The following is a 26,868-nucleotide window of genomic DNA, read 5'->3' as shown; positions in this document are numbered from 1 at the left end:
AAAAATCTATCATTAAAAAAAAAACTTAAAAAAAAAAAACTTAAAAAAAAGAAATTATATATATATATATATATATATATATATATATATATATATATATATATATATATATATATTTTTTTTTTTTTTTTTAATAGATTTGATTTTAGATGAGTTAATTTTTTTATACATTATGTACATGTATTTATTTATAATAAATAAAATTAAATAAGTTTAACTTTAGGTCAACAAAAGGTTGAATTAAATATTTCACAAGCTATAATTATAGTTATATATATTTTGCAGTTTATTTCAGCTGAAAAGGCTGTTTAATGGAAGATTTCAAATGTGATAACATGCCCCATAGAGTCTGCACATGTTAAATGAACTGCAACCATTTGTTTTAAGCAATAATGGTGGAAACAGTCAAGAATTTAAAATCTGTGTTTACACAGAAATTAAATTTTTAATTGAAATATATATATTTAATAGAGAAAAAAAGTGTGACAACTAGCCCCGGTCTACTTTACAGCTCATTTTTCTTTTTTGAGTATGATGTTAATTTGTACTTTTCACGTCTCTTTTTGCTAAGCCATCATTTCTTTTTTTAATAAAGTGCCTGATAACCACAAAACACTGAGCAATTATTTGTCTTGTGATTGAGTTTTAAATCAAATTGATATGGCTTTTGTGCTTTTTACTGACCTTTTTCTTCTCATCTTCTCAAAATACAGCTGACACCACAGAAAACCCCTCAACGTCCAGCAGAACTTCCAATGAGTGTTCTGTCAGAATTAGATTTCACATCAACATCAGATGGACGGACTGAATAATCATCACTGAGATGAACTAAATCAGAATTATGCGATAGCGCCATCTAGTGTTTACAAGAACTTGGTGCTTCATGTAAGCAAGAGAGATGTAATAATGCATAATGCAATGAAGAAAACTGATGTAAACTATGCAAAAGGTTTATAAAATCATATTTAAGTTATATAAATGCAATGAAATGAAAAGATGTACTCATGCAAAAGCTTTGCATGACGGGAAATTGCTTTCAAACCGGCTTAATGTAATGAATATAATTTTTTATTGAAAAAGGGGCATATGCTTAATTAACATGCTGTGTTATTTTAGCATTATTTAGAGCCTATTATACATTGTATTGTAAAATTTTTGATTAACCTTTTATGTGCTTTTGACATTTTCATTAGCTTGTTCTTTTTAAATATTATTATTTTTAATTTTTAATTTATAAAAAATAAATAAATAAAAAATCTTGGCAAATAACTGTATATATATATATATTATATATATTATATTTATTTTTATTTTAGCTTTATTTCAAATAGCAAATAACTTAAATACTTTTAAGTTTAAGAAAAAAATATATAATATTTTAGCTTTACTGCAAAAAAGGTTTTGTAATAGATTTGATTGTATATTAGTAAAATGTTTTTTAATACATTTTATACATGTATTTGTTTATAATAAATAAAGATCTTGGCAAAAAACTAAAATAAGTTAAAACATTAAAACTGTTACCTGTTAATATATATTATATAAATCTATTATTAAAAAATAAAAATAATAAATAAAATACAATAATATTTTTTCTTTGTTTGTTTAAAAATTATTATTTGCCAAGACAACATTTGTATTTCTTTCTTTTTATTTTATTTTTTAGATTATTTCATTTAATTTTATTTATATATAGTTTAATAAAAAAATTTGTTTTCCATTAAGCAGTTTAATGTTTCAAGTTAAACTTATTTTATTTGCCAAAACAACATTTGTATTTCTTTCTTTTTTGTATTTTTTGTATTTTATTTTATTTTAGCTTTAGTTCAATGTAAAAAAAAATAGGTTTTTAATAGATTTAATTTAAGATTAGTCAAATGTATTTTTATAATTTATAACTAATAACCCGGTTAACATGAACTAACATCGTAAACAACATATCTATATCATGTATTAATCTACTTAATGTTAATTTTAACATTCAGAAATGCATTTTTAAAATCAAAAGTTGTATTTGTTAAGATTAGTTAATATGATTGATATATTTTTATTAACTTTAACAAAGATCAATAAAGCACTAAAACAACTAAAACTAACATAAACCTGAAATAATTTTTTTTTTATATTTTTGAAAGTCTTTGTGCTTACCAAAGCTGCATTTATTATAAAAAAAATACAGTAAAAACAATAATATCATGATGATTTCTGAAGGATCATGTGACACTGAAGACTGGAGTAATGATGCTGAAAATTCAGCTTTGCATCACAGGAATAAATTTCATTTTAACAGATATTTACATAGAATACAGCTATTTTAAATTCTAATAATATTTCACAATATTACAGTTTTAACTGTATTTTTTATCAAATAAATGCAGGCAAAAATCTTAATAATTGTATCAGTTAACATTAGTTGATAATACAATTGATCAATTATATATTATATATTATATTTTTATTTACAATTTTATTAACTAAAATATACTAAACTTAAGTTTGAAAAAAAGCATATTTCTGAAGGATCATGTGACACTGAAGACTGGAGTAATGATGCTGAAAATTCAGCTTTGCATCACAGGAATAAATTACATTTGAACAGATATTTACATATAATACAGCTATTTTAAATTCTAATAATATTTCACAATATTACTCTTTTTACTGTATTTTTTATCAAATAAATGCAGGCAAAAATCTTAATAATTGTATCAGTTAACATTAGTTGATAATACAATTGATCAATTATATATTATATATTCTATTTTTATTTACAATTTTATAAACTAAAATATACTAAACTTAAGTTTGAAAAAAAGCATATTTCTGAAGGATCATGTGACACTGAAGACTGGAGTAATGATGCTGAAAATTCAGCTTTGCATCACAGAAATAAATTTCATTTTAACAGATATTTACATAGAATACAGCTATTTTAAATTCTAATAATATTTCACAATATTACAGTTTTAACTGTATTTTTTATCAAATAAATGCAGGCAAAAATCTTAATTGTATCAGTTAACATTAGTTGATAACACAATTGAACAATTATATATTTTATAATTAAATGATATTCTATTTTTATTTACAATTTTATAAACTAAAATATCCTAAACTTAAGTTTGAAAAAAAGCATATTTCTGAAGGATCATGTGACACTGAAGACTGGAGTAATGATGCTGAAAATATGAATATATTTAATTTTAACAGATATTTACATAGAATACAGCTATTTTAAATTGTAATAATATTTCACAATATTACAGTTTTAACTGTATTTTTTATCAAATAAATGCAGGCAAAAATCTTAATAATTGTATCAGTTAACATTAGTTGATAATACAATTGAACAATTATATATTATATATTCTATTTTTATTTACAATTTTATTAACTAAAATATACTAAACTTAAGTTTGAAAAAAAGCATATTTCTGAAGGATCATGTGACACTGAAGACTGAAGTAATGATGCTGAAAATTCAGCTTTGCATCACAGGAATAAATTTAATTTTAACAGATATTTACATAGAATACAGCTATTTTAAATTCTAATAATATTTCACAATATTACAGTTTTAACTGTATTTTTTATCAAATAAATGCAGGCAAAAATCTTAATAATTGTATCAGTTAACATTAGCTGATAATACAATTGAACAATTATATATTTTATAATTAAATGATATTCTATTTTTATTTACAATTTTATTAACTAAAATATACTAAACTTAAGTTTGAAAAAAAAAAAAGCATATTTCTGAAGGATCATGTGACACTGAAGACTGGAGTAATGATGCTGAAAATTCAGCTTTGCATCACAGAAATAAATTACATTTTAACAGATATTCACATAGAATACAGCTATTTTAAATTCTAATAATATTTCACAATATTACAGTTTTAACTGTATTTTTTATCAAATAAATGCAGGCAAAAATCTTAATTGTATCAGTTAACATTAGTTGATAACACAATTGAACAATTATATATTTTATAATTAAATGATATTCTATTTTTATTTACAATTTTATAAACTAAAATATCCTAAACTTAAGTTTGAAAAAAAGCATATTTCTGAAGGATCATGTGACACTGAAGACTGGAGTAATGATGCTGAAAATTCAGCTTTGCATCACAGAAATAAATTACATTTTAACAGATATTTACATATAATACAGCTATTTTATATTGTAATAATATTTCACAATATTACTCTTTTTACTGTATTTTTCATTAAACAAATGCAGGCAAAAATCTGAATTATTCCAAATTTCTGACGCAAGAAATTATCCAGAAATTGCCTGATGTCTTTCTCCATATATATACACAGTCCATAAAGGGAACATTTTCCATCTTTTTGGGGGTATTTCACAGTAACTTTATCTCTGGCCCACATGCTGGATGACATTTGACCATTAATATCCGCAGTTTTCCCGAGCGGCTTCCCGTTGCAGCGGTGTACTAAATCAGATATGCTGTGCTCATAATGAACGCCTCATCCCAGCGCTGACCCCCGCGACCTCTGGGCTTCATCTCTAATTGATTTAGACTCGGCCATCATGATACGCCTCTAATGGATGATGTGTCCGGTCGGACGCTCCGGGGTGGGATTCGGCGTGACCTCACAGCTCAGGCACAAGATGAAGGTGGAAACGTGTCGGGATGGATGTGCTTTAATCTGCTTTAATCCGTGCAAAAGCACTTCATTAGCGTGGATCGTTACGGCCAGATGACATCGGCCTCAACACACCTAGATTTCATGCAGCGGATTGATTTCCAGGAACACGGACAGGGTGGGATCGTCACGAATCCTTGGAGAAACCAGGCCCCGCAATAGGAAATTAAATACTTTAAACGCATAAAATTAAGGCTTTATTGTTAGTTAACTACATTAGCTGACATGCAGTGTTGTTTTAGCACTATTTATTATTTTTAATAATATTTTGAATCAGCTTTTATTTATTTTTACGTCAAGTTTTTTTGTTACGTTAATTTTTGAGTAATTTTGTTGTGTTTTTGTCTTTTTTATTAGATTGCATTCTTTTGAAATATAACTGTTTAGGTTACGTTTTTATTTATTTCCAGATAAACTATATTTCTCTTGCTTGCCAAGGCAACATTTATCATTTTTATTTATTTAAATATTTAAATTTTATTTTCGAAAGAAAAACGTTTTTAATGGATTTAGGTTTGATTTAGTAACATTTAAAAAAGGTATAATTATAATATTAGAATATAATATTAAATTAATATTTATAATAATTCTGTTAACAGAAAATAAACAATATTCTCTAACATTTATTATTCTAGTTAATGTTAATTTGAACAATTATTAAAGCTTGTTTAAAATCAAAAGATGTATCTGTTAACATTAGTTAATATTAATACAACTTTGTATTTATTCATTTCTTTAACATTTTAAACATAAATTATCGTAATTCTTATTAATGATTTTATTGACTTTTATTTATTTTTTATTTTACTTGCACAAAGTTTTTTAGTAGTTTTAGTAGTTTTGTGCTGTGCAGTTTGGCATAAAACTTTTGATTTTATTTATTTCCAATTAGCAGTTTTAGTGCTTCAACTTATTTCAGTAATTTAAAAAAAAAAAAAATTCAGTAATTTATTTCATTTTATTTCAGTTCACAAAAATGTTTTTAATATTTTGTTTCTGTTTAGTTAAATTTAGATTTATAATTTATAATAACCCTGTTAATAAGGACTAACAAATAAAATTTCTATAGCATTAATTATTCCATTTAATGTTCATTTTACCATTTTTAATGTTTTTTAAAATCAAAAGTTGAATCTGTTAACAGTAGTTAATTATACAATTGAACAATTATATTTTTATCATTTATTTATAATTATATATTATTATAATTATTGTATAAATTATATATTTATTTATCACTTCATTTATCACAATCATTTTATTAACTAAAATGTATCTAAAACTTAAAAAAAAACTATTCAGGCATATTTAATAATAATAATAATAATAATAATAATAATAATAAAATTCTTAAAACTAAAATTAAACCGAAAACAGAAAAAAAAAATTAAAATAAAAAATCAAATTAAATTAAATAATTAATAAATACTAAAATAGTACATTAATTTTCTGTACCTGGTGTTTTAAATTTATTTTATTTTTTTCTGCCAATTTAAAAACTGCAGAAATCATATAAAATCATCATCATCATCAATAAATGCTTTGTTTGCAAAATAAATTATTTATAAATTTCTTAACTAAAATATCTTAATCATAAATTTAAAAAAAGCATAATTTTCAAAATACCAAAAACCTATAAAAATGTAAAAAAAATCTTAAAACGTTCACTAAATTTAAAATGAAAACAGAAAAAAAACTAATTTAAAATAAATAAATAAAATTAATAATCACTAATAGTTTGCCCAAAAATACTCAAAATGGCTTAAAATAATGAAATAACAAAAAATTAGTACTAAAAATAAAAAGCTCTGTACCTGGTGTTTATAATTTACACCTATTTTCAAATTTTGTTTTCTGCTAGTTGCATTTCAAGTATGTAGAAATCTATAGTTTTGCTCTTGTCTGATTCTCTGAATCATGTTTATGTAAAAGTATCTGATGTTTGGCCTCATAACTCCTTCACAACTATGTGTTTAATTCGATTGTTTGCCACATTTATGTTATAAAGGCTCATCTCTTGTATTGTACATTAAAAAATCCAACCCTGAATCAAAAAGTAGTGCGATCTTCTACCAAAAATACCCATTAAAATGTGACCTTAAACCCTAAAAACATCCCTGAAGATGAGTTCAACAGAATCACTGACATCTCTACTCAATAAAGAACTTGTTTCCAGGTCGTTTTCTCTCCTATGAATCTATAGTGGTGGTGAATCTATATCTTGTGCTGTTTATTCCGGTGTTTGTTCCTCCTGTATTTGTCAGCACAGACAGCTCTGCTCTTGCTGTTCCTGCGGGTCCCAGCGGTGCCGTGAGAGCGGCTGACTGAGACATTAAGGACACGGCGTGTGACTGCTGGGATAGAAGTAAAGTCCTCCAGTGTCTGGAGGAAATGTGTCTTCATCTGTTCAGCTGCCACTGTCGGCTCCGCGTATCCCAGAATGCCGTCTGTCTCCAATGGGAGCCTCATCAGGAAAAGCTGATCGACCGATCTGTTCGGCTGAAACACTGAGGAAACAAAGATTTTCAGGAATAACTTTACAAACCCAAACTTCTCTTTATAAATGTCACCTTCATTCAATCAGCAGGTGTTTTGGTGATTTTTAGAAGATTTATGTCAGTTCTTTTTAAGATCTCATTTATTGTTAACCACTAAACAAAATTAAAAATACTGTTACATAAAAAACAAAGTAAACGTTAAATAAAATATATTTAATTATTTTATGTAAGCTAATTGCCAAAGCAATATTTAAACTTAAATAAAAAATAAAAAAAATAAAAAAATTCACTCAATTGAAAATCATAATAAGCAATGTCTGACTTTGTAAACTATAGTACAAAAAAAATACTATGGTTAAACCATTTTAACCACAAAATTAACAATGGTTAACCATTAGTAGTAAAGCTGTGGCACACATTACAGTTTCAATCTGAATGTTTGTACTGTTTAAGGCCTAATTCAAAAAAAGAAATTAGAAAAAAAGTTTTATGATATAAGCTCCAAAATTCGGATCTGAATCAAATGATTCGGGAACCGCTCCGAAGTTCTGATCTAAATCAAATGACTCGTGATACACTCCAAAGTTCAATCTTAAGCAAATGATTAGCAAACCGTTCCAAAGTCCCGATCTGAATCAAATGATGTGCGAACCCGCACCAAAGTCCCGATCTGAATCAAATGATTCACAAACCGTTCCGAAGTTCCGATCTGAATCAAACGATGCGTGAACCCACTCCGAAGTCCCAATCTGAATCAAACGATTTGCAAACCGTTCCAAAGTCCCGATCTGAATCAAATGATTCACGAACCGTTCCGAAGTTCCAATCTGAATCAAACGATGCGCGAACCCACTCCGAAGTCCCAATCTGAATCAAACGATTTGCGAACCGTTCCAAAGTCCCGATCTGAATCAAATGATTTGCGAACCGTTCCAAAGTCCCGATCTGAATCAAATGATTCACGAACCGTTCCGAAGTTCCAATCTGAATCAAATGATTTGCAAACCGTTCCGAAGTTCCGATCTGAATCAAACATTGCGTGAACCTACTCCGAAGTCCCAATCTGAATCAAACGATTTGCGAACCGTTCCAAAGTCCCGATCTGAATCAAATGATTTGCGAACCGTTCCAAAGTTCCGATCTGAATCAAACAATGCCCGAACCCACTCCGAAGTCCCAATCTGAATCAAACGATTTGCGAACCGTTCCAAAGTCCCGATCTGAATCAAATGATTCACGAACCGTTCCGAAGTACCGATCTGAATCAAATGATTCACGAACCGCTCCGAAGTTCTGATTTGAATCAAACAATGCGCGAACCAACTCCGAAGTACCAATCTGAATCAAACGATTTGCAAACCGTTCCAAAGTCCCGATCTGAATTAAATGATTCACGAACCGCTCCGAAGTTGCGATTTGAATCAAACGATGCGCAAACCCACTCAGAAGTACCAATCTGAATCAAACGATGCGCGAACCCACTCCGAAGTACCAATCTGAATCAAACAATTTGCAAACCGTTCCAAAGTCCCGCTCTGAATCAAACGATTTGCGAACCGTTCCAAAGTCCCGATCTGAATCAAATGATTCACGAACCACTCCGAAGTTCCGATCTGAATCAAACGATGCACAAACCCACTCCGAAAGTCCCAATCTGAATCAAACGATGCGCGAACCCACTCCGAAGTCCCAATCTGAATTAAAACGATTTGCGAACCGTTCCAAAGTCCCGATCTGAATCAAATGATTCACGAACCGTTCCGAAGTTCCAATCTAAATCAAATGATTTGCAAACCGTTCCGAAGTTCCAATCTGAATCAAACGATGCGCGAACCCACTCCGAAGTCCCAATCTGAATCAAACGATTTGCGAACCGTTCCAAAGTCCCGATCTGAATCAAGTGATTCATGAACCGTTCCGAAGCTCTGATCTGAATCAAATGATTTGCATACTGTTCCGATCTGAATCAAACGATGCGCGAACCCACTCCGAAGTCCCAATCTGAATCAAACGATTTGCAAACCGTTCCAAAGTCCTGATCTGAATCAATTGATTCACAAACCGTTCCGAAGTTCCAATCTGAATCAAATGATTTGCAAACCGTTACGAAGTTCCGATCTGAATCAAACGATGCGCGAACCCACTCCGAAGTCCCAATCTGAATCAAACGATTTGCGAACCATTCCAAAGTCCCGATCTGAATCAAATGATTCACGAACCGTTCCGAAGCTCTGATCTGAATCAAATGATTTGCAAACTGTTCCGATGTTCCGATCTGAATCAAACGATGCGCGAACCCACTCCGAAGTCTTAATCTGAATCAAACAATTTGCGAACCATTCCAAAGTCTCAATCAGAATTAAATGATTCGCGAACCGTTCCGAAGTTCCGATCTGAATCAAACGATGTGCGAACCCACGCCGAAGTCCTGATCTGAATCAAATGATTCGTGAACCGTTCCGAAGTTCCGATCTGAATCAAATGATTTGCGAACCCGCACCAAAGTCCAGATATGAATCAAATGATTTGCAAAACCCGCACCAAAGTCCCGATCTGAATCAAATGATTTGCGAACCGAAGTCTCGATTTAAATCAAACGATTCGTGAACCCACACCAATGTTCCCGATCTAAACAAAATGATTCGCGATCCGATTGGAGAGCTTCAAAACAGAATCATTTTGCGACGCAATGGTTCGAAAAAGCTCACTATCAACAACATGTGCTCTAAAAATCATTACAAGTGATGTCGAAATTCGAAAATAAATGTTTTTTTTTTAATTTAGTTTTAATAAGTAAATTGTTTTGCTGAATCGAAGTCTGCAAAAGGAAAATGGAGCGTTTCCAGCGTAAATGACTCACTCAATTGATTCAGTTTGTCTGTTCCTGTTTTCGCGTCTTCAGCAATGTTTACACGACGCTGTCAGAGCTACTTAGCTCGCTAGTTTTATGGCAATAACTGAAATTAGCGAAAAAAGAATGATGTTTACAAATAAAACATCAATATTTCCACTCCAAAGATAACATCCAACACAAATCTACGAACATATTCAGGTGAGGTAGGCTAACCAGTTTCTGATAACTAGTGAAACACTCCAATAATATGACTAGCTACACCTCAAAACACGTTAGATTGTCGAAGTTGTAGCTTTATTGACTGTATTTGAAATAGTTCTGAGCACTGCAGTTCAGTTGGAAATCAGTTGTTTGGTCAAACAAATGCAGGTTTAATACTCACTCGTGAGAATGTGAGCGGATCACTAAACTGTGATGCATTTTTTTCGCTCGCAGCTTGATGAAGTCTGTGTTTAATGAGACTGTTCTCTTGGCATCGCGTTTGAGTCGCCGTTAGCATGAGTGTCAGGTGAATAGCGCCGCGGTTTCATTGGGTTTTGGACGGTTTTCTCATCCGTTCGCCCACAGAGAGCCACAGCGGCACATCCTGACGCTCTCAGCGGGTCGATGAGGCCGATGGCACCTTCAGCAAAAGCCAACTATCACTGGGGCAGAACCCGCAGAACGCCACCAGGGTCTGATTGACAGGCGACTGTGCATGAAAAATGCCTGTTCGTTCCAGAAATATTTGCCTGAGAGATATCATTTTTGTGAATAATTCATCAGTGCTTTTCTTACCATTTTTTCTTGATAATGCATTAAAAAAATTGTAAGTTTCCACCAAGGTCAGCATTACAATAAATGTAAATGTTCCAGTGTACGTTTTAGCTTATAAATTATTATTATTATTATTATTATTATTATTGTTATTATTGTTATAAAAACCAAAACGATTATAAAATGTTCAGAATTAATTTTTTCATGAATTTGATCATTTTTCATTAAAATGTGCTTCACCTCTGAATTTAAATTTTAATGTAAGATACTTTTTAAACAGTTAAAAAGTTTTAGTTTTAAAAATGTATTTATTAATTAATTAATTTTATATTTTGTAATTTTTTAATAATTGTATTTTTATTTATTCTTGAAACGTTTTAGCTTTTAAAAAGTAATAATAATTATTATTATTGTAAAAAATATAAAAAATAGTTAAATAAATAAAACAATTATTAAACATTCAAAATATATTATTATTATTTTAATGAATTTAATTATTTTTCATTAAAATGTGCTTACTCAAAATCTGCATGTAAATTACAATGAAAGATTTGGTGGATTATACATATAATTATACAAAAAAAGATTTCAGATTTGGTGTATAAATTATATATATATATATATATATATATATATATATATATAAACCAAATCTGAAATCTTTTTGTTGTATAGTTTTACATTACATTTAAAATGCACTTAGTCCACTTTTGAAATTTCTTTAGACATTTTTTTTTTAAAGTGTATTGTTATTATTATTATTATTATTATTATTATTATGGATAATAATATATTTTGCACATTTTTCCAATTTTATTTTTTATTATCTTTTAAATCCTTAAAAAGCTTGAACTCTGAATTTAAAAATGAAAATAGAAAATACAAAAAAAATGATAATTATATTAATTATTTTGATCATTTTTCTTTCCTCAAAATAGAACATATTTCACCTTTGAATTTTAATTTGTGTAATGTTTAGTTTGTACTTTTTAAAAAATATTATTTTTATTAAAATTTTATTTATTTATTAAATGCATAAAACTTAACCCCTGAAATAAATTTTCATTTTTAAGTAAGTTTTTGCTTAAAACAAAAACAAATATCTAAAATTGTTAGTTTTTTAGTTTTTAAAAGTGTATTGTTATTATTATTATCATTATTAATAATGATAATAATACTATATTTTGTACATTTATACAATTGTATTTAACTTTTAAATCCTTAAAAATAGACAGAAAATACAAAAATAAAAACATATTATATATATTGTTTAACAGTATATTACAGTATATAAGCGACTAAAAACACATTACATACATCTTTAACATGATCCACTGACCTCAAACAACACATAAATAATAATTATAATACAAGTATTATTAATAATATATTTCAGAATGTTACAGTTATATTTTTTTATCATTTTTCTTTCTTTAATTTTTAATAATTTATTTGTGTAATTATTAGCTTATAGTTTAAAAAATGTTATTTATTTATTTATTTTTTATTAAAATTTTTTTAATGCATAAAACTTCACCACTGAGACAACTTTCCTTTTCAGCTGTTTTTTTTTTTTTTTTTCAGAGCAAGAGCAAAATATCTGCCAGTGGGATCTAAAAAATAAAAATGTTTCTGACCCCACAGGCAGATATTTTTTTCTTGTTTTAAGCAAAAACTCACTCAAATAGAATACGTTTATCAGAAAACCAATATATTCAAATTCAAATTTATTTCTAAAGCACTGAATAAAACAACAATGTTGACCATAGTGCTGTACAAGCAGTAACACAATAAGCAGAGAAAAACAAGTCAAAGAAAATGCATACCCATATATCTAAATAGGTAATATAAAAATAATAAAACAGTAAAAAAAAAACATATTTCATAAAAAATAAATAAATGACGCTAGCACCCTTCGCACTTATCTTGATCGAAGGCTATCATAAAAAAAATATGTTTTCAAATGGCTTTTAAACTTTTAAATATATCTCATGCCATTTTACTTCTGAAATAAATGCATCTTGATTTGACAACGTTTATATATTTGTACTAGAAAACAAGACAAAAACACTGATGAAAATCATTCTTTTTGCAGTTTCAGGAGAAAAATCCCTACATGAGCATCCACTGAGGGGCAGCAGCGGATGGGGTGAGTGTGGTTTCTGGGCGTTTGTGCAGAATGATGGGGCTCCGCGGATGAATGAGGGATTAAAGATCACTGATAAAGACAAGCTGGGCTTTGGGTGGAAGCGGCACAGTCGGGACTGCCGGTAGATCTTCCGCCCAGCTCATTGTTGGGGCTCACAGGCCGAGAGAAGCGTCCACGGGAGGGAGTTTAACCCCCGTGACTGCACTCAAGAGCAGCATTGTTCTCACAAATCCCCACAAACCCGCCTCTGAGACCACAGATATTACAGCTTCAGCAGCGCAGTCTGACGAGCCGTGTTTGCATGTGGAAAAAAAAGGTTTACTCACAAACATTACATCTCCTATTGTGATTTCTGAAACATTTTGCTGTGCTTCAGGTAGTGCAGGTGGCTTCTGTCCACATGTAGGGATGCTGCAGTCCTGAAGGGGGCGACACAACAACATGCATTTGTAAGGACAGCTGCAGAGTAAGTGTGCAGGTGATGAAGTTCACAAAAAGCAAGATTTCTTTTTTTACTTTTTTTTTTTTCTTTTCCAAAAGAAAATACATTCAAAGGCTGGGACACATAATTTCTTCAATTATGAATACAGATACAGAGTATTGTATGCCCCCATACCTAAAAAAAAAAAACTCAAATATTACACGTGATGTATTTTCTTCCTTTTAACAACTATATACAACCGAACATGGGGAGCTCTTGCAACATATAGGAACTCACACAGAAAATTGCAATTACAATTAAATTGTTACAATTCAGGAAAAATCTGTGCGTATTGGTTTAATGTAGTTTGTCCATTTACACCAAATCTGAGTTTGAATTTGAGTTTTTAGTAAAAATGATAATTTTTCCATCACATATGTGACCCTGGACCACAAAACCAGTCATAAGTGTGAATTTGTCGAAATTGAGATTCTTACGTCATCCGAAAGCTGAGTAAATAAGCTTTCCATTGATATATTGTTTGTTAAAATAGGACAATGTTTGTCTGAGATACAACTATTTGAACACCTGGAATCTGAGGGTGCAAAAAAACCTAAATATTGAGAAAATCGCCTTAAAAGTTGTCCAAATGAAGTTCTTAGCAATGCATATTACTAATCAAAAATCAAGTTTTTATATATTTATGGTAGAAAATGTACAAAATATCTTAATGGAACATGATCTTTACTTAATATGCTAATGATTTTTGGCATAAAAAAAAAATCGATAATTTTGACCCATACAATGTATTTTTGGCTATTGCTACAAATATACCCCAGCGACTTAAGACTGGTTTTGTGGTCCAGGGTCACATATATATTATACACTGTTTCGATCCACTCGTCAATTGTGGGTGACTCAGGTTTTAACCACTTTCTAGTAATTACTTTTTTACTAGCTGCAGAAGAATTAACAACAGTTTTCTATCCTTATTGTTTCCCCCATCTAATGTGATATTACCAAAATATAAGGATTCACAGGTAAAATTGATCTCTATTTCAAAAACAGCTTCCAAATTGCTTTTAATCTCCTGCCAGTACAGGGTTAGTTTCTGACATGCCCAAAATATCCAAAAAGCAAGATTTCAAATCTGCAGCTGTAAAAATTGTTGCTGAAATTAGTTATAACAGCCTAAAAACTGTTTCTGTCACTTTAGTTTAAGTACAAACACGTTTTTAAAGTAACAACACATGACTTATTTTAATGTTACATTTTAAGTGGTGACTAATTGCAACAATCGTTTTTTACACAAAAAGTGTTTGGAATAGAAACTGGTTTACTGAAAAAGAAATGGTAGAATGTTATTGCAACATTAGCAAAATGTAACAACTTTTTAAATTCACAAAAGTTTCTTTGTGTTACAATTTATGAATATTTTAAATCAGTTTTTTATTTTTAGATTTTCATTGTTTTTATTTAGATTGTAATTAAAGTTTTAATGTTGCAACTATATATTTAAATTAATAAAATAAATGTGGGAAAAATCTGTAAAAATTTGTTCTAACAAATTTACAAAAAATATATATATATATTTAAAAAATCCTAAATAAATAAGTTAGTAAGTAAGTACATACAAACGTAAAAAATTCCAAAACTACAACTAAAAAAACTTAAACATTTAAAAAAGTAGGCCTAAATAAAAATAATAATCATGATAATAATCATTAAAATTATTAAAACAATTCTACTTAAGTATATAAAAATATAGACAAAACATAGTCATAATTATAACAATGCAAATGCCCACAAACTAAGAAAACAATTTTTAAAAATGTATTTTTAATATTTAAATATAAAAATATTAATGACAATAATATTAATGTAAATGTCCCCAAACAACTAAGTAAACTTAAATTTTTATATAAAAAATGTATGATATATATAAAAAAATAAATGTCCCAAAACTAAGAAAACTTCCATTTATATACTTAAACAAATATATAAAACATATAAACAAAATAATATGAATGACAATAATAATGCAAATGTTCCCAAACAACTAAGAAAACTTACATTTTTATATTAAAAATGTATGATAAATAAATATTGTCCCAAAACTAAGAAAACCAGCATTTTTATTATTTAAATATATAAAAAATGTAAACAAAATAATATGAATGACAATAATAATAATGCAAATGTTCCCAAACAACTAAGAAAACTTACATTTTTATATTAAAAATGTATGAAAAATAATTTTTGTCCCAAAAGTAAGAAAACTTGCATTTTTAATACTTACATATATATAAATATGTTCATAAAATAATACTCATGATAATAATAATAATCCAAATGTCCCCAAACAGCTAAAAACAACTTACCTGTACATTTTTGTGTTAAAAATAAATAAGTAAGCATGTAAGCAAGTAAGCCCCAAACTGACAATGTGTGCTTTATTCTTTCACCGCATAGAAGCTTTTTGTATTTGAAGAGCTTTTACATTTCACTAAAGTATAAAAAAAATTCTATAAGCTCCACAGAACAGCAATAGCAACAGCAGATGATTAGTGTACTGTTGTCTGTACCTGGACTGACCTCTGAAATCTCACCTCTGCATTTCTGTCAAACATTTGTCAGCTCATTCTGGCCTCCAGCGGCACAAAAACAGCCTTTAAAGGTCTTCCTGTCTGTTTTACTGGCTGTGTGGAACAAATAAGGGGCGTAAAACTGGCTTGCTTTTAACGGCCACTTCAAACGGTTTAAACACAAAGGTCATCTGAGAAACTCACACGACGAGCCGCACAAGACTGTAGAAACACACACATAACAGCATATTTATTATTCTAAAGTATTATTCTAAACTTTGTTTAAAATTCATTCAAAATATATCAGCTGAATTTAACAGGACTCAAATACTGTAGATAAAGATGAAACATGGGCTGTGTTTGGAATAGACTGTACTGCCTATTTAAATATTATCAAAAATAAAACATATGAGAAATATCATTTCAAACAGTGGTATTTTCACACGACCTCATTAGACTCCAGTATACAGAGTACAGAAAATATACAAAATTAAGTCTTGCGACACATTGAGTCTTATAAGACAAAATTTAGTCTTAAATAAAATAAAAAAATTAATTAAATAAACACAAAATTGAGTCTTGTATGGCAAAATTTAGTCCTAAAATAAAATAAAAATACAAAATTTAGTCTTAAATAAAATAAAATAAATAATTAAATAAACACAAAATTGAGTCTTGTATGGCAAAATTTAGTCCTAAAATAAAATAAAAATACAAAATTTAGTCTTAAATAAAATAAAAAAATAAATTAAATAAACGCAAAATTGAGTCGTATATGGCAAAATTTAGTCCTAAAATAAAATAAAAATACAAAATTTAGTCCTAAAATAAAATAAAAATACAAAATTTAGTCTTAAATAAAATAAAAAATCAATTAAATAAACAAAAAATTGAGTCTTATACGGCAAAATTTTATCCTAAAATAAAATAAAAATACTAAATTTAGTCTTAAATAAAATAAAAAATAAATTAAATAAACGCAAAATTGAGTGTTATATGGCAAAATTTTATCCTAAAATAAAATAAAAATACAAAATTTAGTCTTAAATAAAAATAAAAAAAAATTAAATAAACACAAAATTGAGTCTTATATGGCAAAATTTAGTCCTAAAATAAATAAAAATACAAAATTTAGTCCTAACATAAAATAAAAATACAAAATTTAGTCTTAAATAAAATAAAAAATAAATTAAATAAACAAAAAAATTAGTCTTATACGGCAAAATTTTATCCTAAAATAAAATAAAAATACTAAATTTAGTCTTAAATAAAATAAAAAATAAATTAAATAAACATAAAATTGAGTCTTATACGGCAAAATTTTGTCTTAAAATAAAATAAAAATACAAAATTTAGTCTTAAATAAAATAAAAAAATAAATTAAATAAACACAAAATTGAGTCTTATATGGCAAAATTTAGTCCTAAAATAAATCAAAATACAAAATTTAGTCCTAACATAAAATAAAAATACAAAATTTAGTCTTAAATAAAATAAAAATAAATTAAATAAACAAAAAATGAGTCTTATACGGCAAAATTTTATCCTAAAATAAAATAAAAATACTAAATTTAGTCTTAAATAAAATAAAAAATAAATTAAATAAACATAAAATTGAGTCTTATATGGCAAAATTTTGTCTTAAAATAAAATAAAAAATACAAAATTAAGTCTTAGGTCACATTTAGTCTTATATAACAAAATTTAGTCCTATATGGCAAAAAGTAGTCTTAAAAAATACAAAATTAAGTCTTTTGTCACATAGTCTTAAATAAAACAAAATTTAGTCTTAAATAAACATAAAATTGAGTCTTATATGGCAAAAGTTAGTCTTAAAATAAAATAAAAAATACAAAATGAAGTCTTATGTGTAAAATGCATTTTAAAATAGCATTCATTATTGATTTAGTTTTAATGAAATGTAACAAAATTTAGTCTTAAAACAAAAAATACATTCATTAAACACAAAATTGAGTCTTATATGGCAAAGGTTTATCTTAAAAGAAAAAACAAAAAAAATTAAGTCTTGTCACACAGTCTTATATAACAAAATTTAGTCTAAAAAAAAAACACAAAATTTAGTCTTATATGGCAAATTGTAGTCTTAAAATAAAATAATAAATAAATTAAATACAAAATTGAGTCTTATATGGCAAAAGTTGGTCTTAAAATAAAATAGAAAGATATAAAATTAAGTTTTATGTCACATTGAGTCTTATATAACAAAATGTAGTCTTAAATAAAATAAAAATAAATTAAATAAACACAACATTGACTTTTATATGTCAAAGTTTAGTCCTACAAAAAAAATTAAATTAAATAAACACAAAATCGAGTCTTATGTGGCAAAATTTAGTCTTAAAATAAAATAAAAAATACAGAATTAAGTCATGTCACAGAGTCTTATATAACAAAATTTTGTCTTAAATAAAATAAAAAATGAATTAAACACAAAATTGAGTCTTATTATATGGCAGAAGTTAGTCTTAAAATAAATTAGAAAAATACAAAATTAAGTCTTATGTCACACTGAGTATTATATAACAATTTAGTCTTAAATAAAATAAAAAAAATAAATTAAATAAAGACAAAATTTAGTCTTAAAAAATTACAAAATTGGGTTTTATGACACATTGGGTCTTGCATGACAAAATTTAGTCTTAAATAAAATAAAAATTAACTAAATAAACAAAATTGAGTCTTATATGGCAAAATTTAGTCTTAAATAAAATAAAAAATAAATACAGAGTACATAAACGCAGTCTTTAGTTTAGTGAGAATATGCTGGTGTTTATGAACACTAGGTGGCGCTAGAGACACAGATCCTAAAAGAAAAGAGTTTGATGCTGAGGACAGACTTTGAACTTGAATGTCCAAAGACCAAAACGGTCCAGATAAAGTCTTTAATTAAAAAAAGAATATTTGTCATGCAACAACAAAACATGAGTTTAAGGGTCAAAAACATTAAGAACTTGATTATGAGAAATTGAAAAGACATTTGGGGATTTAAATGTAACAGAGTAAGAGAATTAGAGAAAGAAAAATGGAGAAGTTGAACCTCTCAGGTCATGAGAGTTGAAAAGGTAAACGTGTTTTTGTTCTCCATTTGGCATTTTTACCCACTTTTCCACACACAGACAGAGAGAGAGAGAGAGAGAGAGAGAGAGAGAGAGAGTCGCCTCTAAAGCCCAGTTTTAAACACAAGGTTAAACCCAAATTGTCTTAAGATAAAATAAAATTAAAAAATACAAAATTAAGTCTTATGTCACATTGAGTTTGATATGACAAAATGTAGTTTTAAATACAATGTAAAAATGTAAAAAAATAAATAAAATTACAAAAATTTGAGTCTTATTTGGCAAAATTTAGTCTTACAATAAATAAAACATACACAATTAAGTCTTAATGACACATTGAGTGTTATATAACACAATTTTGTTTTAAATAAAATAAAAAAAGAAATAAAATAATACAAAATTGAATCTTATATAACAATATTTTGTCTTAAATAAAATAAAAAAGAAATAAAATAATACAAAATTTAGTCTTAAAATTAAATGTAAAAAATATAAATTTAAGTCTTATGACACATTGAGTCTTATATAATAAAAGTTTGTCTTAAAATAAAAATAAATAAAATAATACAAAATTGAGTCTTATATATCAATATTTTATTTTAAATAAATAAAAAATACAAAATTATATGGCAAAATTTAGTCTTAAAATAAAATATACAAAATGAAGTCTTATGTCACATTGAGTCTTATAAAACAAAATTTAGTCTTAAATAAAATAAAAAATCAATAAAATAACAAAATTTAGTCTTATATGGCAAAATTTAGTCTTAAAATAAAATAAAAAAATACAAAATTAAGTCTTTTGACATTGAGTCTTATATAACAAAATGTAGTCTTAATTTAAAAACAATTAAATTACATATGACATTGTTATATGACAAAATATTTAATTTAGTCTTAAATAAAATAAAAAATAAATAAAATAAACACAAAAAACATGAATGCAAAGAGCTTTATTGTAATAAAGAACGACCTCTTGTCTACCTTATTATTATTATTATATTATTCTGCATATATTGCATAAGTATGTCATAAGAGAGGTTCTGTCAAGTTTTTCTATTTAAGTTCAGTTATTTTGTCCTTAAAGTCTGGTTAAAGGAAAGTTTACTTCCAGACTGAAAATGTACAGATAATGTACTCACCCCCTTGTCATCCAAGATGTTCATGTCTTTCTTTCTTCAGTCGTAAAGAAATGTTTTATGAATAGTAAAACAAATAGTGGACTTCTATGGTGTCTGTGAGTTTGAACTTCCAAAATGCAGTTTAAATGCAGCTTAAAAGGGCTCTAAACGATCCCAGCCGAGGAAAACGGGTCAAAACGATTGGTTATTTTCTACAAAAATGTACCATTTATATACGTTTTAACCTCAAATGCAAAACTTTAAACTGCATTTTGGAAATTCAAACTCGAGGGCACCATAGAAGTCCACTATATGGAGAAAATTCCTGAAATGTTTTCCTCAAAAAACTATTTCTTTACACCTAAAGAAAGAAAGACATGAACATCTTGGATGACAAGGGGGTGAGTACATTATCTGTACGTTTTTGTTCTGGAAGTGAGCTACTCCTTCAAGTTAAACACACACACGAAAACAGGCATTATTGTGGTCCTCTGGAGAGTGAGCTGTTCAAGACCCCTACCACTAAACAAATTGGTGAGTGACCTCTTGCTCCGGTGTATTTACCCATGACAGGTGTATGAATCACAGCCCGTCCCACCCAGACCCGCTCAAACACACCTCGAGCGAGGCAAGAAACCAAACTTAATGATCCTGATAATCAACAAAGTGCTCAACAAATGCAAACAAATGAAAACAAATAAATGTGAAAATGAAATAAAATGCAAGGACATATTTAAAATGAAAACTAATAAAATGACAAACTTTAACTAAAATAAATATACAAAAATTGTATTTCAATGATACGAAAAAACATTTAAGAAAGTAAAATGATATGACAAGACCAGAACAATTCTCTTGTAAAACAACGAAACTTTCATCCTAAAAAAAATGAATCGCTGATACAACGTAAAAATGCAATAATAAAATGTTTCAAAATGAAGTTAAAGGATACAAACTACCTTTATAAGGTCTGAACTTTATGTAAAATAAGGTTGTGTAAATATTAGTTTAATTCTTAAAATCACATTTGTGACCCTGGACCACAAAACCAAGCATAAGGGTTAATTTTTTGAAATTGAGATTTATACATCAATTCAGAAAGCTGAATAAAATATAAAAGAAGCTTTCCATTGATGTATGGTTTGTTAGGATAGGACAATATTTGGCCGAGATACAACTATTTGAAAATCTGGATTTCAAGGGTGCAAAAAAAAAAAAAAAAAAAATCTAAATAGTGAGAAAATCACCTTTAAATTCGTCCGGATGAAATTCTTAGCAATGCATATTATGATCTTTACTTAATATCCTAATATTTTTTGCCATAAAAGAAAAAGCAATAATTTTGACCCATACAATGCATTTTTGGCTATTGCTACAAATACACTCGTGCTACTTAAACTGCCTGCTGTTCTTCAGAAAAATCCTTCAGGTCCCACAAATTCTTTGGTTTTCCAACATTTTGGTGTATTTGAACCCTTTCCAACAATGGCTGTTTGATTTAGAGATCCATCTTTTCACACTGAGGACAACTGAGAGACTCATATACAACTATTACAGAAGGTTCAAACACTCACTGATGCTTCAGTAGGAAAAAAACATGCATTAAGGGGGTGAATACTTTTGAACAGAATGGAGATCTGTGTGATATTTTTATCATTTAGTACTGCCCTTCAGAAGCTACAGAAGACAGTTACATGTTTCCCAGAAGACAAAATAAGTCAAATTTACTCTGATCTTTAAATAGTATTCACCCCCGGCTCTTAATGCATGGTTTTTCCTTCTGGAGCATCAGTGAGTGTTTGAACCTTCTGTAATAGTTGCATATGAGTCCCTCAGTTGTCCTCAGTGTGAAAAGATGGATCTCAAAATCAAACAGCCGTTGTTGGAAAGGGTTCAAATACACAAAAATGCTGAAAAACCAAATAATTTGTTTGGGACTCCTGAACAACTTTTTTTACTTGACCAAAAAACACAGCTGTGGATCATTCAGGTAACAACACATGATTAAGAATCAAGCGTGTGCAAACTTTTAAACAAGGTCATTTTTACAGTATATATTCAACTGTTATTTTCTCTTGTGGACATGTCTTTTATGTGAAATATCTTATTCAGGTCAGTACTAAATAAAAACTAACATTTTGTATGATTCCTCTTATTTTGCTGAAATAATTAACATTGTATGCAATGTTTTTGACTTCAACTGTATGATGAAACTGTGTTTTATGGTGTATATACACTGAGCAACACAAACTGTTACAAAGAAACTTTTTAGAATTTTGTTTTGAAAGTTGTTACATTTCTGTAACATTCTACTCACACGAACATTCTAACCTTTCCACAATCAAAACGGAACATTTCTAAACCACGTGCTTGAGAGCAGCCCACTTTAAGCACTCTAGCCGAAACATTCTTTTTGTTCTGTCGTGCCGCCACATCGTCCGCTCTCAGTGTAGACGGGGTGCGAGGCTCTTTGTGAAGTGTTCACCGACATGAAGGGCTACGACCTCTGACCCCCCCTCTCATATCTGGCCCCTCTGCACTTCAGGGCCAAAACCCTCCTCCCTTCCTCCTCTCTCCCTCCATCCCGGACGGCCGTATGATTTATTCAGCAGCTCTTGCTGAGGACTGGCTTTGTGACCCCCTCCCATTGTGTGTTTGGAGAGGGTTCGGGGAGCGTCAGCGTGAACAAACGGCTGGTCGTGCCGCAGCGTCCGCCGTGTTACACTGACTCACGTTCGCAGCTTTGTTGGCGGTACGGAAGCGTCGCCCATCTGGCCTCGTTCCTCTGCAAAGCGGCAGCAAGATTCAGAATTGAGTCTGAGTATGTCGTGTTTCGATTCTGTCCTTCAGAAGAAATGACTTGTGAAGCGAGATGTGTGTTTAACCCCTCATCATCCATAATAATGCTTCCTCCAGTGGAAAAGTCCATCTCCTGTTGTCTCTCATATTAAAATCCAGCTTCATATTTGTTTAGAGCCGTTTTGGCTTGTAAACTGTGCTTAATCTGTGCTGATTTCTCAGACCAGATGACTTTTTCACTGGAGAAAGCGTATGGATAGAGGATTCACATTTCGGCAGTCAGAGGAGATGCACAATGTGAGTTTAATCCATCAAATATTCAATTATGCATTGCTGCTACGTTATAAAATATCAAACAGTCATGCATATAATCATGCATTCAATCATTTGTCAAAAGTTTACATACACCTTGCAGAATCATACAAAATGCATGCTAATTTTTATTTAGTAAATAAAGAAATAATAAAGAAAATATAAAATAAAAAGTTTATATATGCTTGATTCTTAATACTGAGTTGTTATCTGAATGATCCACAGTTGTGTTTTTTGTTTAGTGATTATTGTTCATGAGTCTCTTGTTTTTCCTGAGCAGTTAAACTGCCTGCTGTTGTTCAGAAAAAACTTTTTTTTTTCCGACAAATTATTTGGTTTCCCAACATTTTTGTGTATTTGAACCCTTTCCAACAATGACTGTATGATTTTGAGATCCATTTTTTCACATTAAGGACAACCGAGGGACTCGAATGAAAAAAACATGCATTAAGAGCTGAGGGTGAAAACTTTTGGAAATTGAAGATCAGGGTAAATAGAACTTATTTTGTCTTCTGGGAAACATGCAGGTATCTTCTTGTAGCTTCTACATGAAAAATAAATATGATATTTAGGCAAAATAAGAAAAATTTACAAATCTTCATTCTGTTCAAAAGTTTTCACCCCCTGGCTCTTAATGCATTGTGTTTCCTTCTGGAGCATCAGTGAGTGTTTGAACCTTCTGTAATAGTTGCATATGAGTCCCTCAGTTGTCCTCAGTGTGAAAAGATGGATCTCAAAATCCTTCAGTCATTGTTGGAAAGGGTTCAAATACACAAAAATGCTGGAAAACCAAAGAATTTGTGGGACTGAAGGATGTTTCTGAAGAACAGCAGGCAGTTTAAATGTTCAGGACAAACAAGGGACTCATGAACAACTATCACTAAACAAAAAAAAAAAAAAACACAGCTGTGGATCATTCAGGTAACAACACAGTATTAAGAATCAAGGGGATGTAAACTTTTGAACGGGGTCATTTTTATAAATTCAACTATTATTTTCTTTTTTATACTATATCCCTGCTGAAAAAAACTGCATATCCAGGTTAGGTATGTTTTGGTGCTGGGATGCTGGTTTTAGCTGGTCCTTTGCTGATGTAAACATCTTTTATGTGAAATATCTTATTCATGTCAGGACTAAATTAAAAATAGCATGCATTTTATGATTCTGATTAACATTTGGGAGATTCCTAAAGGTGTATGTACATTTAGACTCTTTTTGGTTGAATAAATCGTATTTAACATTGTCTCTTTAGATCTGAATTGCATGTGTCCTAAATGAACAGCCGCTGTACGCTGCTGTAAGCAGGTTTTGTGTAGTCAAGCTACAGAATGTATAAATGACTCAATGCATAATTGTTTGACACTGCATAATGTAACAGCAATGCATAATTTAATATTTGATTAAACGGACGTTGTGCATCTGTTAGTCCAACTTTTCAAAAATCAGTCAGGCTAAAGTGTTTACACAACATTATAAAAAGACAAATTATTGCATGCATGCACTGCATTGTTTGACATTATATAATGTTATGGCAAGACATAATTGAATATTTACTGTCACATTATCTATGCCTGTTGTGCACCAATGTTTCAAAAAATTGTCCTAAGTGTGATTTTACTCTGACTGAAGTATTTGCATGATATATTAAAAAGACTGGATGGTGAGAAAGTGATCTAATGCTATATTTAATGTTTTTAGTGTTAACTGATGGACTGGAGTCGTGTGGATTACTGTGATGTTTTCATCAGCTGTTTGGACTCTTTCTGACGGCACCCATTCACTGCAGAGGATCCACTGGTGAGAAAGTGATGTAATGCTATATTTAATGATTTTATCGTTAATTGGTGGACTGGAGTGGTGTGGATTACTTGTGGATTACTGTAATGTTTTTAATCAGCTGTTTGGACTCTCATTCTGACGGCACCCATTCACTGCAGAGGATCCACTGGTGAGAAAGTGATCTAATGCTATATTTAATGTTTTTAGTGTTAATTGATGGATTGGAGTGGTGTGGATTATTGTGATGTTTTCATCAGCTGTTTGGACTCTCATTCTGACGGCACCCATTCACTGCAGAGGATCCACTGGTGAGAAAGTGATCTAATGCTATATTTAATGTTTTTAGCGTTAATTGGTGGACTGGAGTGGTGTGGATTACTTGTGGATTACTGTGATGTTTTCATCAGCTGTTTGGACTCTCATTCTGACGGCACCCATTCACTGCAGAGGATCCACTGGTGAGAAAGTGATGTAATGCTATATTTAATGATTTTATCGTTAATTGGTGGACTGGAGTGGTGTGGATTACTTGTGGATTACTGTAATGTTTTTAATCAGCTGTTTGGACTCTCATTCTGACGGCACCCATTCACTGCAGAGGATCCACTGGTGAGAAAGTGATCTAATGCTATATTTAATGTTTTTAGTGTTAATTGATGGATTGGAGTGGTGTGGATTATTGTGATGTTTTCATCAGCTGTTTGGACTCTCATTCTGACGGCACCCATTCACTGCAGAGGATCCACTGGTGAGAAAGTGATCTAATGCTATATTTAATGTTTTTAGCGTTAATTGGTGGACTGGAGTGGTGTGGATTACTTGTGGATTACTGTGATGTTTTCATCAGCTGTTTGGACTCTCATTCTGACGGCACCCATTCACTGCAGAGGATCCACTGGTAAGAAAGTGATCTAATGCTATATTTAATCTTTTTTGCGTTGACTGATAGACTGGAGTGTTGTGGATTACTGTAATGTTTTTAATCAGCTGTTTGGACTCTCATTCTGACGGCACCCATTCACTGCAGAGGATCCACTGGTGAGAAAGTGATCTAATGCTATATTTAATGTTTTTAGTGTTAATTGATGGATTGGAGTGGTGTGGATTATTGTGATGTTTTCATCAGCTGTTTGGACTCTCATTCTGACGGCACCCATTCACTGCAGAGGATCCACTGGTGAGAAAGTGATCTAATGCTATATTTAATGTTTTTAGCGTTAATTGGTGGACTGGAGTGGTGTGGATTACTTGTGGATTACTGTGATGTTTTCATCAGCTGTTTGGACTCTCATTCTGACGGCACCCATTCACTGCAGAGGATCCACTGGTAAGAAAGTGATCTAATGCTATATTTAATCTTTTTTGCGTTGACTGATAGACTGGAGTGTTGTGGATTACTGTAATGTTTTTAATCAGCTGTTTGGACTCTCATTCTGACGGCACCCATTCACTGCAGAGGATCCACTGGTGAGAAAGTGATCTAATGCTATATTTAATGTTTTTAGCGTTAATTGATGGATTGGAGTGGTGTGGATTATTGTGATGTTTTCATCAGCTGTTTGGACTTTCATTCTGACGGCACCCATTCATTGCAGAGGATCCACTGCTGAGAAAGTGATCTAAAGCTATATTTATCTTTTTAGCTTTAACTAATGGACTGGAGGGGTGTGGATTACTTGTGGATTACTGTGATGTTTTTAATCAACCGTTTGGATTAACATTCTGACGGCACCCATTCACTGCAGAGGATAAACTGGTGAGAAAGTGATCTAATGCTATGTTTAATGTTTTTAGCGTTAATTGATGGACTGGAGTGGCGTGGATTACTGTGATGTTTTTA

This window comes from Garra rufa, chromosome 20 (genome assembly GCF_049309525.1).
Source record: "Garra rufa chromosome 20, GarRuf1.0, whole genome shotgun sequence".
Lineage (NCBI taxonomy): Eukaryota > Metazoa > Chordata > Actinopteri > Cypriniformes > Cyprinidae > Garra > Garra rufa.
The sequence above is the reverse complement of the archived record's forward strand: the minus strand, read 5'-3'. Positions refer to the sequence as shown.